The sequence below is a fragment of the Lissotriton vulgaris genome, chromosome 8 (assembly GCF_964263255.1).
Source record: "Lissotriton vulgaris chromosome 8, aLisVul1.2, whole genome shotgun sequence".
NCBI classification, from domain to species: Eukaryota; Metazoa; Chordata; class Amphibia; order Caudata; family Salamandridae; genus Lissotriton; species Lissotriton vulgaris.
Window position 1 is genome coordinate 1,003,917,653 of NC_141696.1, and position 15,451 is coordinate 1,003,933,103.

Here is a 15,451-nt window from a genome sequence, read left to right on the forward strand (position 1 = left end):
TCCCACTGCTTTATTGTTGGTTCGTCTGATTGAGTATAATTACAAATACTGAATAAATTTCAAAGTCCGGCTGGACTTTTTTCATTATAGTGCTGATTGTGGCCTATAATTATTATAACGTTTATATTTCTCCTTGTCAAGGACCTTTGTCTTTAGCTTAATTGTGACTGATCTAGGCTGCACTGCCAGGGTCATGAATACGGCATCAGAGGATATTTAATGTGTGATCCTGGAGTGGCACAATGGAACAAGACTAGCCATGGTTAACATCTATTCCAGACCTGTTAGTGTTACATCCGAGTCTAGAGCCATTGAGGAGCTTGCCTCCTTCCTTGGTGACATCCCTGAGGGAGTGACACGTGTGATAGAGGGAGATCTCAACTCCCATTTTGAGCCACTTGTGGGGTTGATGGAATCTGTAAACCAGGAGGAGGATGATGTATGGAAAATCCCTCAGGTGGCTGGGCCTCTAGTAAGGTCATGGTCTCCTTTGGCACTACAAATAACCACCCTGACGTTGAACCACTCAATCAGGGCCTGCAATGGTCGGGTGAAATCGGACATTCCTCCTATGAATACTTTTAATAAACCAGGGAGGAAGGCACGTCTTGACCTCATTCTAGTTGAATGTAGTTCTTGGCATAGGGTTCTAGATTTCAGAGTGGTCCCGAGGGGAGAGAGTGATCTTAATCCTTTGATCCTTGATTTCGCACTCCCAGTTGTTATAAGGGGTAGTTCTAAATCTGAGTTTGGGCAAATTAATAGAGCCCTACTCTCAAACAACAGACGCAGGGTAAGATGGGACAAGCTGGTTACCCACCCAGATCAGGTAGAAGAGCTTTATGCTCGGCTTATTCCAACACTAGAAGCTGTAGCCGATCTTAAGGCACTACAACCGGCACATGAAATCCATCACAAGCTGGCAGAAATTAACAGGACATTATTCACTAGCCTAGCCGAAACCCTAAATCCACCGGATTCCAGAGGAAGCAGGGCAGGTAGTAAGCCCAGCTGGTATAATAGAACCTGCAGACTAGCTAAAAGAGAACTCCTTGAGGCACTGAAAGAAAATAAGGACAGGGCTCTTATAAAGCATAGGAGGAAAGTGTACCGCAAATTAATTCATCATGCCAAGATTGAGTGGGGAAACGAGAATTGGGCAAACTTAACATCAGCCCTTGCAGTAAAAGACGCTCGTAAATTTTGGCAAATTGTAACAACAGGTTCGGCTGAACCGGAGCTGGCAGTAGTACCCAATATTGCCGCAGAGGTATGGGAACATCACTTCCACACCTTATACCAGGGGGAGATCCCTATTGGGAATTCACACAGTGCAGGTTCAGACTTCACCCCGGATTTAACCATCTCTGAGTGTGAGTTCACTGAAGGGGTGGTCAGGGATGCTATCACTAGACTCCCCGTTGGGAAAGCCCCGGGGTTGGACAAGGTCCCTGGAGACCTTTTTAAGCATGAGCCCGGGATATGGGCTCCACATCTAGCGTTCATTTTTAATAGAATCCTAGGGGACATGGCTGTCCCAAGCACTTGGCTGGGAGCTGAGATAGTCCCTATCTTCAAGAAAGGGTCACCTCTGCTCCCAGCCAACTATAGACCAAACAGCCTAATAGATGTCTCACAAAAACCTTTTGCGAGGCCGATTTTGGGTCGCCTCGAGTATTGGTTGGAGGAGTTTGACATATTAAGTCCATATCAGGCGGGCTTTAAAAAGAATGTCGCGACCACGGACCAGATTTTTCTCTTAACCATGCTCTTCTGGAAAACGGTCAAAATTAAGCAGGGCTCACTGTACACAGTATTCGTGAACCTCCGTGCGGCCTTTGACCTGGTCCCAGGTCGGAAACTGTGGAGCGTGCTTTCAGACATGGGCATTCCTGCCCATCTACTGAATATTATAATACGACTCCACACTGAAAACTTCGCGAAGGTCAGGTGTGGGAGAGAAGGCAAATTGTCATCTAGCTTCCCCGTTGGCAGAGGGGTGAGGCAGGGGTGCGTCTTGGCACCCACCCTGTTCTGCCTCTTTGTCAACGGGGTAATCTCCCACCTGAACACGGTCTCTAATAGAGACGCACCAAGGCTAGCAGGGGTCGGGGTCTCCGCGATTATGTTCACGGATGACACCCTACTACTCTCGAAGACCCCCATGGGTATACAGCGAGTTCTGGACGCTTTTGTAAATTTTTGCCACGAACGAGGGTTGAAAATAAACACCTCCAAAACTAAATTTATTATTTTTAACGCCCCGAGAATAACACGCCCTAGCCCAGTGATTGGAGATTCTCGGCTGGAAAGAGTCCAGACGTTTGAGTATCTGGGTCTAACTCTCAACAAGAGTATGACCTGGGCTCACTGTACACAGTATTTGTGAACCTCCGTGCGTCCTTTGACCTGGTCCCACGTCGGAAACTGTGGAGCATGCTTTCAGACATGGGCATTCCTGCCCATCTACTGAATATTATAATACGACTCCACACAGAGAACTTCGCGAAGGTCAGGTGTGGGAGAGAAGGCAAATTGTCATCTAGCTTCCCCGTTGGCAGAGGGGTGAGGCAGGGGTGCGTCTTGGCGCCCACCCTGTTCTGCCTCCTTGTCAACCGGGTAATCGCCCACCTGAACGCGGTCTCTAATAGAGACGCACCAAGGCTAGCAGGGGTCGGGGTCTCCGCGATTATGTTTGCGGATGACGCCCTACTACTCTCGAAGACCCCCATGGGTATACAGCGAGTTCTGGACGCTTTTGTACATTTTTGCCACGAACGAGGGTTGGAAATACACACCTCCAAAACTAAATTTATGATTTTTAACCCCCCGAGAATAACACGCCCTAGCCCAGTGATTGGAGGTTCTCGGCTGGAAAGAGTCCAGACGTTTGAGTATCTGGGGCTAACTCTCAACGAGAGTATGACCTGGGCTCAACATCAAATTAAATCGCAATTAAAGCTCACTCAAAAGGTGGGGGGCATTCTTAAACTTTTGAGTAGGGCTACAGTTAAGCCAGTTGGACCACAGTTGGAAATTTATAAATTGCAGGCACGAGGGGCGGTAGTTTACGGTGGCGAATTGTGGGGTTACAACTGCTCTCCCGCGATAGTCGCCACCGAAAACAAATTCCTTAGACAGCTGGTCTCACTTCCACCTAGTACGCCACTGCTACCTCTAAGGCTTGACCTGGGCCTAAGACCTCTTAATGAGGAATTGGGCCTTAAACCTCTGACTTTCTGGAGGCGACTCTGGGTAACCCCAGAGCTTAATAACTACCGGCAAGAGCTCACTGAGATTTTAATACTGCCCAATGCAGGGAAACTCCCCTGGTTAAAGTACATAAGACAGGAATTTGAAAGACTGAGCCTCCCTCTTATGTGGAGTAACCCTGAGCAAGCTTCCACTAACAATTCACTCTAGCAGCTGGCTAACCTGTACTTTGAACACAATCTATCTGCCTGCCTGTCTAATCCTAAATTAGGAACCTTGACCAACACCTTTTTAATGAACAAGGACTATTATAAACTAGAGCCTGTTTTGAATGACATTAGTCCCCCTGGTCTTAGGAAATTCTACCTCCAATAGAGACATGGCTCTCTGCCACTCAGAACCCTCACAAGTAAATGGTCTCCCCCTACCCCAAAAAATTGTCTGGGATGCTTGGCGGAGTTAGAAAATGAATTACATGTTGTGTTTTTCTGCTCTGGTTGTCAGATCCCAAGAAAAAAGTGGATTGTTCCGATCTGCAAAAACTTGGGGATTAGACACTGTCATGAAGCATTTCGAATATTAAAGACTGATCTCTCCCCCCCTATTGTATTTGCTGTATCTAAATTTCTAGCAGCAATGTGGTGCATGAGACAGAACTATCTGAATGCTCAGTCTAGTGGGAGTGGGTAGACGCATGTATATAGTTTTGGGGAGTCTGATTGCAAATCATATAGGTGCAGGGTCCCATGATGAACATGTTTTAATTCTCTTTTTTTAATGATTTTATTCCATTGTGTTTTTTATAGCGCAAATGAATTTCCTCCGATGGTAGTTTTTATGGCAATGAATTGATTTACATGTATTGAAATTTCTTTTATGACAATATAGTCGCAATAAAGATGATAAAGAAGGTAGTGAGAAACCGAGCTCTGCCCCTGTACAACATTTCTCAGCCTATATCCCCCCTTCTACACAAATAATTATCCCAAACTTTGTGCCACTGGTTAGTGGGAGACAAATACGCTACATTTCTGACCCCCAGTGAGTGCTTTGGGTGAATGCAAGTGACATACGGAGATGCGTCTACGAGGCCTGCTTTGTACACTGAAGGCAGTGCCTAGACTGATTCCGGCCCTGGGGCTCCGGTGTCTCTGCTGCCACATCTCACATGCGGACGCTTCCACCTACAGGCCTATGGGTGACACCTGCTGTTGGTACCTCAACTGCTGAAGACCATCTGCCCCTTCCCACCTACCTGACCCTTAAGGGCACAGAATATTCACCTAATGCTGGAAGTAATTCTGGGGCAACCCTGGGGCCGCAACGAAGGCTCAGGTGACTACTGAAACCCATGTAGTGCCTGTATTTCATGTCAGCTGCATTCCTCTGGCCTACAGCCTAGTGCTGTACATCCACCGACGTACTCACGATCCGTGGCACGACCAGGGGGACCTGCATTGACTGCCAGCCGCCCACTGGTGCTGCTACGGAGGTACTTTCTTGCTGCTGGAGTGAACACTGCCCATGTTCTGGGGAGCTCTTCTTTCCTTTCCAACTGCCTCATATCAATGTCATGATTACCATGTATTAAACCTATTTCTGCATCGGGCGTGTAGGTATCACTTCTTTCCCATCACTTGCCTTCAAAGTGCCGTCTTTCACCGCTTCTTTGCTTGTGCTACTTTTAGTTCTTGGGACTTGAGCCAAGGGTCAGGTGGTGCTGGCCGGCCATGATGCACTACTTGCAGGGATTACCTTATTCCTCCTGTTGGGAACTTTACTACTGGCAGCACTTCCTTGGGACCTAGTGGGGTAACGATAACTCTACTAGTGTTTTCATCTGGGTGTTTTCGGCAGCGTTGCACCTTGAATCTGTCTTGTGCTTTCATCTTTGTGTTGGTGATTGGTGTGACATAATACCTGTAATCATCTCCAGCCAACGGAGGCTAACTTATGGTGAGGCTCAGTGAGATCTATACTCCCCATGTTGGATGACTGTTAGACCCCCATGGCCACTGCTTAACTATGGGCACCTGATATGCTTGGGAGACCCTTGTGGTGAGCTAACATACTGCTGATACCACTGCAAGGGCTAAAACTGTGGCTAGATATTTTCACAGGGTGAGTCCTGCGGTAACTTTCTGTTGGGTCACCGGTACACTCCTACCTCTTCCTGTATCCAGTGAAAGTGCCTTTTGGTGTTGCAGCAACATCATGTCCAAAACAAAGACTGATAAGGGGGTGTTCACTCTAATGTACATCCTACTTTGGACACTGACTCCCAGGCACACCCTTCGTCATTAGAAGAGCACTTGCAAGACCACACATAGACGTTTACAGAACATTGGTGGCTGTTAATAACTTAAAGTTCTCTTTGGAACCCTCATTAGAAGCTCCAATGATTGATATTGGGTTTCTACGTGAGGATCATAAAAGACTCAAAGACAGAGTGAAAGACACCGAGATGGAACTGGCAGCAGTTCGTCCATCGGTGTTGGACCACCAACAGCAAATCGAGACATTAAAGGAGGAGGTGGCTCTCATGCAGCCCAAAGCTGGTGATACCGAGGGATGCTCCAGTTGTAACAATATGAGAGTGGCAGGCCTTTCCTGAGGGCTTAGAAGGCTGCAGTATGTACCTTTACCTGGACACATGACTAGCAAAGCAAGTGTTGAGTGGGAACGTCTTCAAGTTTTTCTTTGTAGAGAGGACACACAGAGTGACCGGTCATACTCCAAATCTGGGAGCCTCTACCTGGCCTGTAGTAGCATCAGTTTTCAGCTTCCGGGACAGAGACAATATTCTGTAGTTCACTAGAGCCAAGGGTCCTTGGACTATGGAAAATGCCACAGTCATAATCTAACCAGATTATACGATGGAACCACAGAAGTTACATGACTTGTTCCGTGCAGTGAAACAACAACTAAGCTCAATGGATATCAAATATACCCTGTTATTCCCTTTGAAACTTGCGGTCATTTCAGACACTGGCACACTGTTGGTCAAACCTCAGAAGAGGCGTGGGCCTGGCTGGAAACCAGGGATGACTTTCAGGGCACTTCCCAATCATCCCAATATGGAGCTAGGAAAACCCAAAGAACTAGGATGTGGTTTACAAGAACTGTTTATGGCAAACCATCGAAAGTAGAGGTGGAGTGGGGCAGGGCAGAGCCCTATTGGCAGCAGGTCAAACATCCTTAGCCAACCCAGATGGCAAGGCAACAATGAGGATGCTGGACCATTTTGCAATGTCATGCCGGCATTTGATCTGCCGGAAGAACTGTTGGGTGGTCCTCTGACTACCCCAAGTACTGCAGACCTGTTGCCAAGCACTTGATGTTGGATAGTATATCCTTTTGGTGCTGTGTTTCTTGTGTTTAGGATCTCAGGGGCCAAGAGGGGGCTATGGCCCTAGGGCTTCCTACACACTGCAGGAGGGCCCTCGTCCTCCTGTGCTATTAAATTGGACCTATTTGGTGTTTTTGAAGGTAGACCATTTTGGATCATCCCCACCACCGAAAATACTTTATATTGATTGCCAAATCATTGCTGCCAATATTTGGCCATGACCGATTGAGGGTGTGGCCCTGGTTCTGGGCTTGTTGGGGATTAATACTGGAATGTTATTATTTTTCTCATTGTTTGTTATATTTCTTTTATTGCCCAGCTTGTCCACCGACTCATCTCCCCCTTACCATACAGTTCATAGCTGATGTCTTTCATCACATACCTATTACATTACTGCACATGACTATAACACACTCACTTGGAATGTCATCATATCCAATTCGCTTGTTTGCAGGAGACATATTTAACTTCTGGGGAGCTCCCGAAGTTACACAATCGCTGGTGCAGCCTTGTCCTGGGTACTACTTATTATGCTTATGACATGGGGTCCTCCTCTGGGTCACCCTGGGAGTTCTGTTTGTGGTTTAACATACTACAATGAACCTTGAAGGCAGATATGTGCTTAGAGGAGGCATATTGGATGGTGAACCCCTTACTCTGGTGGTGCTTTATGCCCCTAAGGTAGGTTAGCCCCTCTTCCTGTCCTCCATGTCCACAGCCATTCTCAGTTCAGCACACTCACCCATTTTATGGTGTGGGGACTTTATAGGCTCTACTCCTCTTCCAGCGGCACAGTCCCATACTACCTCCAAGCACTTGCAGCAATGGTCCCAGAATATACAGAGGTTGGATATTTGGTGCACATTATTCCCGCTAAAACAGGAATATTCTAATCTCTCTGCGTTACATGCTCTCCATACTTGAATAGACGTTATTGAAGGTACTGGGACACTTGTAACTAAATTCCATAAAGCGGAGTGCTTGGGACGGGCGTTATCTGATCACTGTCCCCTGTTGGTGTTTTTCAGTGGGGGAGACGACGTCCATTCATCGCACCTGGTGCTTGCAACCCCAGGCGCTAGCTGACAATGTGTTTAGGACTACCATTGGGAAACACATTGATAGGTATGTTACTTAAAAAAATTTTTTTCGCTTCAGATGAGAATGTAGAATGGGTCACATTCAAGATGATGATCAGAAGTGTATGCATGATGAAGCAATTCGGTATATGACATATATATCCTACAGGGGGAAAAGCTGGACCTAGAGTGGAGATTGAAATTGGCGGAAAGGGACTGGGTGACTGATCTGGCCACCTAGCCTCCACTAGTGGGCATTGGGGTGGATTATGGGGCCCTGTCTTGAAGACAGTCACATTTAATTTCAAACAATACACCTTAACAAAACCAGTAGTTAATTGGCATGGTTGTTGAAATCGGAACACCCCTGTACCACAGTGACAGCTCTTCTATCTCCTGCAGGCCCTATAGTGAACTTCCAGTTGGACATCAATAGAAAGTTCAACATTATTTACAGGGTGCTATATCCAGCTGTCCAGAGACGCCCCTTCTTAATTTCCCTACTAGCACAAAGTTAGATGATCCGCTGACCCTCGAGGAGATCTGTTTGGCCAATAAGCATATTGCAAGGGGAAAAACACCTGGCACTGATGGGCTACCTATTGAATTTTATGGAAGCTATCTCGCCCTTTTGGCACCATTGTTATTAACGCTATATAAGCGGGCCAAGGAACAGGATAGCCTACCGGAAAGAATGTGCGTAGCCCTGATCACAGTACTCTCAAAGCCCGAGAAGGACCCTTTGGAAGTGGCTCTTATCGTCCATTGTCTCCTCAACCTATATTATAAAGTGCTGGGGAAGGTCCAAGCGAATAAACAGACTATGACGGTGCACACTGTGATTCATCCTGACCTATATGGATTTATTCCGGGTCGAAACACATGCCTAAATATCCGTTGGTTATTTAGTGTCATGGCCTGGGCGCGAAGGTCAGCCACAAAGGGTTAGGTGGTCTCTTTAGATATAGAGAAGGCGCTCTACACTCTATGTTGCCCCCATGGCCATGGTGCCCACACTGGTGATATTATATTGGACGGTTTCCTGTTGAAAGTGGAACTAGACAGGTGTGCCCACTGTCTCCATTATGGTTTGCCCTGGCCATGGAACCATTAGCCTTATGCTCAGGGAGCGTGCAATTGCATTGTGATACCAGACCCTGGCCCTCTCTCAGATAGTCTCCATGTATGCCGACAATTCATTGATTTATTCAAAGGCAGATCCATGCTCTTTCTGGCGGTTATGTCAGCTCTAGATTATATTGGTCAGATATCCGGACTTCAGATCAGCTGGGGGAAGTTGTGTCTTTTTCCTCTGCTGCAGACACCGGCACCTATGCGGGACCCAACTGAATGCTCATCTATTTGTAGAAAGACCTGGTGGATGGTAACCTTGGTAAGACCCTCATGTCCATCCATGAAGGATTACCCTTCTGGACAGATTTACAGTTATTACCAATGGGTAGGATATCCTTTGCAAATATGTTAGTACTTCCACACCTCAATTACTTTTTTGCTGCAATACTGGTGACATTGAGCAAACCCTGTTCCAGGAACTGCAGTGCCTTCTCTGAGGCACCCAGCAGCATAGAGTTCATATCAAGTCGATGACCCCAGCATTTGAGATAGGAGTACTGAGTGTTCTCACTCATGAGTTTTATTTTGCAGCTGCTCGTCTCCAATGGCCACTACAGTGGCTCCATGCTGTTTCTTAACTGAAAGGGAAATGCTGGGTCTTGATCTTGGAGATCACTCCATACTAAGTGGTTTATGGTGTGTCCCTCTCACTGCATGGTACAACATCTTTTAGCATAGGTAGATGCATGGTGTTGGAGGGAGTACATTCATTACAACCAGAGAAGAATCCCATATGGACCCAGTTTACTGCTATGGGAACCACCACTTTGCAGGTCTCTAGAGGCTCTCTACTTAGTGGACGACTCTATGGCAACGAGTTACACAATATTTGAAGATGTGATAGTGGAGGTTAAAATACACAGGTTCAAGAAGCTGATGGTGGGTAGCATCCTACACTCGGTGAAGTTTTTAGTATATTCTGCTCTCCGTGATGTGGCTGGTAAGATGTGAGAGATTTAACACGGAAAGGTGGTCCACTAGAACTGATGCTGACCAGCACATCCTAGCAACAAGTGATCTTATTTTTAAATGGCATACTGGTTTGAGATCCTTTTGATCCATGCTCATATGCCATCATAGACTGGTGGGCAGACATATTGGCCATAGAGCTAACAGACCTTGTCTCTGGCAGAGATGCCTTTGTTTCTTTAAATTGGTATCATGGAATGCTAGATTCGGCTACATGCAATTCAATTATCTGCACCATACATACCATTCTCCTGATAGAATAGGCTAGATGTATCCTGGCACCAGTACGCAATGTCCCAGATGAAGCCATGATATAGCAGACTTTCTTCATATGGTCTGTACATGACCATTGATCTTGGATTACTAGCATTCGGTGGCTTGTGTCTCCACTTTTACAAACTAAATCCTACCTTGTGACCCCTCTTGTTGTCTCCTTAATTCAGGGATAATAACCCCAAAAACTGAACAATTGATTGCTTTTAGGGTTTTACACTGGTCTTACCAAAAAGGTGTATAGCCATGTCCTAGAAGGCGACATCCGCCCCCTTAATTTTGACATGGCAGGCGGATTTGGCTTGTGGGCATCTGCAGAGCTCTCCATTAGGACTGATATTCGTGCTAGGAATGGGAGATGTAACTTCACGGAGCAATGGGTAGACTACATTGACAAACTGAATGATCTGTTGTCCTCTAGTGATTGATATCTTTTGGTTTGAGGGATTGTCTCAGAGGATTGTTTGCCCTTTTAGAAAATTTCACATTGCATGACTATTAGTGAAGGGAGGTGGGAAGAGGAGGCATGCAGGAGTGGCTCTATTGGGCTTAGTTGTTTTATATGATTTTGATTTGATGTTTGATTTCTCTTTTAGTTCTTCATTGCCCTCTTAGGCAAATGTGCCATTGCATTTTATAGGATATTGTATATGCATATACTCATTTGCATATTAGGATATTTGTGGGTGCCTACTAGCACTATTGTGATGCATGTGCCTTGGATCACATTTAATAACTGATGTCAAGCTATTTGGGTGTCTGCAAGTTTTCATTTTGTATAAAACCAAACATAAAATAAAAAAAAAGTGGGAGGCACACTTGGTGATGTTATTTATTCATTTATTTATTTTTGAAACTTGTAAAGCGCAACAAATGCCCTTGGGCGTCTCGGCGCTTTGAACTGAGCAGGATCAAGAGCTAGCTGAAGGATAGATGGCCATGATACACTTCAGCTTACAGGAGAGCAACCGCTTATTGGTTAAACAGCCATGTTTTTATCAACTTGCGGAAATGCAGTAATGTCTGGCATGAGCGGATCTGTGGGGGCAGAGCGTTCCACAGTCTGGCCGCTGTAACTACGAAACGCCGATCTCCCCAAGATACTGTCTTTACTCTTGGGACCTTAACTGATAAGCAGTCATTGAGCGGAGTTGCCTATTGGGACAGTAGAATGATAAATGATCTTTCAGGAACTGAGGGCCCAGTTGATGTGCAGCTTTGAATGCAATACATAGAGCTTTACCGGGTTCCTGACCGTTAACCAAAGGTAATTGCTAATGACATCGTTTATGTGTTTAAATTTGGGTGTCTCTGATAACAGTCTGGCAGCAGCTTTCTGGACCGTTTGCAATTTATTAATCACCCTACATTGTGCATTGGTAAACAGCCCATTACAGTAATCCAAAGAGGACATCACCAAAGTACTCACCAACGTTTTTCCTGCAGTTTCTGGAAGATAGGGGATCAATTTCTTAATCAATTTGTGTTTATAAAAAGCAGTTGAGACTACTTGGTTAGTGTGAGATAAAAAATTCAAACTGTCATCAAATATGACTCCCAAATTCCTAGCCTTGGATACCGGGCTGGGTAAGGTACCCAATGGTGAAGGCCACCATGAACCGGACCATTGCGGGGAAAGCTTTCCGAAAATGATAACCTCAGTTTTTTCGGAGTTCAGTTTCAAGCAATTGCTGGCCATCCAATTGCTGATGGCCAACATTCCTTCTTGAAAGCATTCTGCCACCTTCTCTCCGTCATCAGATACTGTCAACACCAACTGAGTGTCGTCCGCATAAGATGTAAGACTCATCCCATAAGCTTTGATAACTCTTGCTAAGTCCGACATGTAGATATTAAAGAGTGTCGGACTGAAGGATGAGCCTTGCGGCACTCCACACGGTAGCATCAGTTGTGTAGAGAGAAAGGGGCCTAGTGTCACCGCCTGAGTCCTGTTCATGAGAAAGCACGAGAGCAGTTCTAATGCTCAATCTTGAATGCCTATGGCCGAGACACGGTCGATCAGGGTGGAATGATCGACCGTGTCGAATGCCGCTGAAAGGTCCAGCAGTACAAGCAGGGCAGTACCTCCTTGATCTCTGATGATCCTTATATCTTCAGTGGCTTTAATAAGTGCAGTTTCGGTGCCGTGTGACATCCAGCAGATGATGGTCCTCTATAAATTCGGAGAGATGCCGGTTCATGACCTTCTCTGTGACTTTGGCTAGAAATGGTAAACTAGCTATTGGCCTAGAATTTTTAAGGTCTTCAGCATTTAAATGGGTTTTTTTTAACAGAGGTTTGAGAAAGGTGTTTTTTAACTTGTCCGGATAGGTCCCTGCTAAAAACATGGCATTGCAAATCTGAGTGATGACTGGGGCAGTTAAGTCGATAACCGAGCCAAGGACTGTGGAGGGACAGGGATCAGAAGTAGATCCTGATTTTATAGTTTCCATTATTTCAATGATAAATTGCTCATTAACCTCCTTAAATTGCGTTAGGCAATAGTCTAAGCGCCTAGGGGAGGTTGACTGTGTTTTAGTTTCAGCATTAGTCAAAAATTCTGAATAAATCGTATTGACTTTTTCAAAGAAATAGTCTGCTAGGGAGTCCCATAGAGATTGTGATGGAATAGGGGTAATCTCTGAGGGGTGTCCTGCTAGCTTCTTAACTACTTGAAATAATTGTTTATTGGAGTTTTTTGCAGCTTCAATCTGGGAGATATAAAACATTTTTTTTCCTGAGTAATCATCATCTTATATTTGGTAAATTCTTCCTTACAGCGTGTTTTTTTCTCTGAGCTATATGACTTGCGCCAGTGTTGTTCACAGTTCCTAAACTTTTGTCTTTGTTCTCTAAGGGTACCGGTGAACCAGGGTGCAGAGGGAGACGACCGGTTCATCGAGATTCTCTTGTTAGGCACCAGCAAATTCATGGCATTGTTTAACCGGTTAGAATACCTGTCGATAGCGACATTAGGGTCAGGCGGGATAAGTGGATTGGTAGCAGTTAAGTGTGCTGTCAGATGATCCTTGTTTATATCTTTCCAGACCTTAAATGTCCCGATCTGTTTTCCATCACCTTTTTCGCTATTATGTTCTTTGCTAGTATATTAAATATGATCGCATGATGGTCTGACCATATTAATGGCAGGATATCTTTTATATAAACATGCTTTGAGTTGGAGAATATGCCATCCAGGGTATGGCCTGCCTCGTGCGAAGCTGAGGTGACCAGCTGGGTGAAACCCAACATCTCCATATCAGACAGAAGTGCCATAGTTTCATTATTGTTCGTATTTTCAATGTGGAAATTAAAATCCCCTAGGATAGTGAAAGAATCTTCTATCGCTAAAGATTCCATCAGAGTATTTAGGGTAGCAAGGAACTCTGTCCGTGATCCTGGGGGTCTATAAAGGAGTGCTCCTTTAAAGTTATATGAGGGGGTTATCATAATTGAAAACTGGACGGCTTCACATGAGGAGGAGGGAACGTAAGATATCCTTATAGGGAACTGGTCACGTGCAATTATGGCCAATCCACCTCCTTTCCTATTTACTCGATCCTGCCTTTTCACAGTATAGCCTTCCGGAATTGCCACCACCAAATCCGGTTCAGAGGCCTTGTCAGTCCATGTTTCTGTTACAAACAGAATATCAATCTTTCTGTCTATAATAAAATCTGCAATCTCCTGCCTATGTTTGCCCAAAGAGCGAGCATTTAAAAGAGCTATGCTTATATTCATGTTTTGACTGTTTTTTAAATAAGGTATATTGGTGGTCCTTCTGGTGGGTCGTAAACTAAAATCACAACGGGTACATGTTGTTTCCTTGGGTCCATCTGTGTTCTCAAGTTTTAAAATATTGCAGTTGTTATCTCGACCAGGACAAAGCTGAAATAGCTCGTCTGCCGAATAGGCAATAACTGATTTGACTGTAGATCGACCAGGGGAGGTGGCCTTGGACCCGGTCTTGGCGCGGACGGGCGCAGACGGGCTTGCCTTTGGCACGCCGCCGGCGCCCCCGCTGCGCGCATCCACTGCGCTTGCGCTGACAGGGCTGTTTAAGTATTGAATGAGCCTGTGAGGTCTGTAGCGCTAACCTGCTCATCGGAGCAGAAAGCGGAAGTGAGTGCCTTCAGCCCTCCGATCAAGCGGCACAAGCCATGTTGGACCGGGGCTAAGCACAGCGTGAGGTAGGTAGGCTAAGTTTCCATACAATTTTATCGCAATTATTAAAATACAACAAACAACCAAGGAGTTAAAAAACAGCTGCGTGTCAGCAGAGCTTGCGGCGTCTAGTCAGCCCAAGAACACTGCTGTGTCCAACGCGCGTGCGCCCCAATGCCTGTTTTAGTAGTGAATGAGCCTGTGAGGTCTGTAGCGCTAACCTGCTCATCGGAGCGGAAAGCGGAAGTGAGTGCCTTCAGCCCTACGATCAAGCGGCACAAGCCGTGTCGGACCGGGGTTAAGCACAGCGTGAGGTAGGTAGGCTAAGTTTCCATACAATTTTATCGCAATTATTAAAATACAATAAACAACAAAGGAGTTAAAAAAACAGCTGCGTGTCACCAGAGCTTGTGGCGTCTAGTCAGCCCAAGAACACTGCTGATGTTGGCTCACTAGTAGCATTAATTTACAGGCCTGAGTACATGTGGTACCACTCTAGTAGGGACTTACAATTACATTAAATGTGGATATTGAGTTTAAGCCAATTCCACCATGCTTTAAGCAGAGAGCACAAACACTTTAGCACTGGTTAGCAGTGGTAAAGTGTGTAAGTTCTAAGGCCAGCAAAAGCAAGATAGGAGTGGTGAAGGCTAAAAGTTTGGAGAAGACCACCCTAAGGCTGACAGGACTAACAGAGTGGGTCCATCATTTCAGAAATGTTGCTCTGTAAGGAAAGGAAGAATATGAATGGTATAACCATCTCATCCATTGAAGCACAGCCACATCCCTACCCACTTTGTAACTTTGATCATGTATTTCGCCTTTATTGTATGTGTTTACTATTAATATTTTACTAATAAAAATGGTTACCTGTGTATAGGTTGGATTACCTCCTAAGGACAGACTTTGTGTAAGAAATCAGTGCAAAATCTGCATCACATGTTTTTTTATTTGCCCTGCTCTGCACTTTAACCACAGTCTTCTCTTGAAACCTTTATTTTTGAAAGTGAAGTACATACAGCAAAATAGGTGACTCATTTAGTATTCAACCCTGTGAAAAAAATGATGTGTTTTAAATGTTGCTAAACGTTTTTGAATGTGTACTGATTATATCTACTTATATTGTTTTGAAGGGGATCTCACTGTAGATCTTAATTTTGGAATCTTGAAATCTTTTGTGCTTGAGATGGCTACCATATTGTGCGATTTCTTTGTGTATCAGGAAGCTCGATGCCAATCTGGCAGTCCCAATGTGTTTTCATTCTGTTTT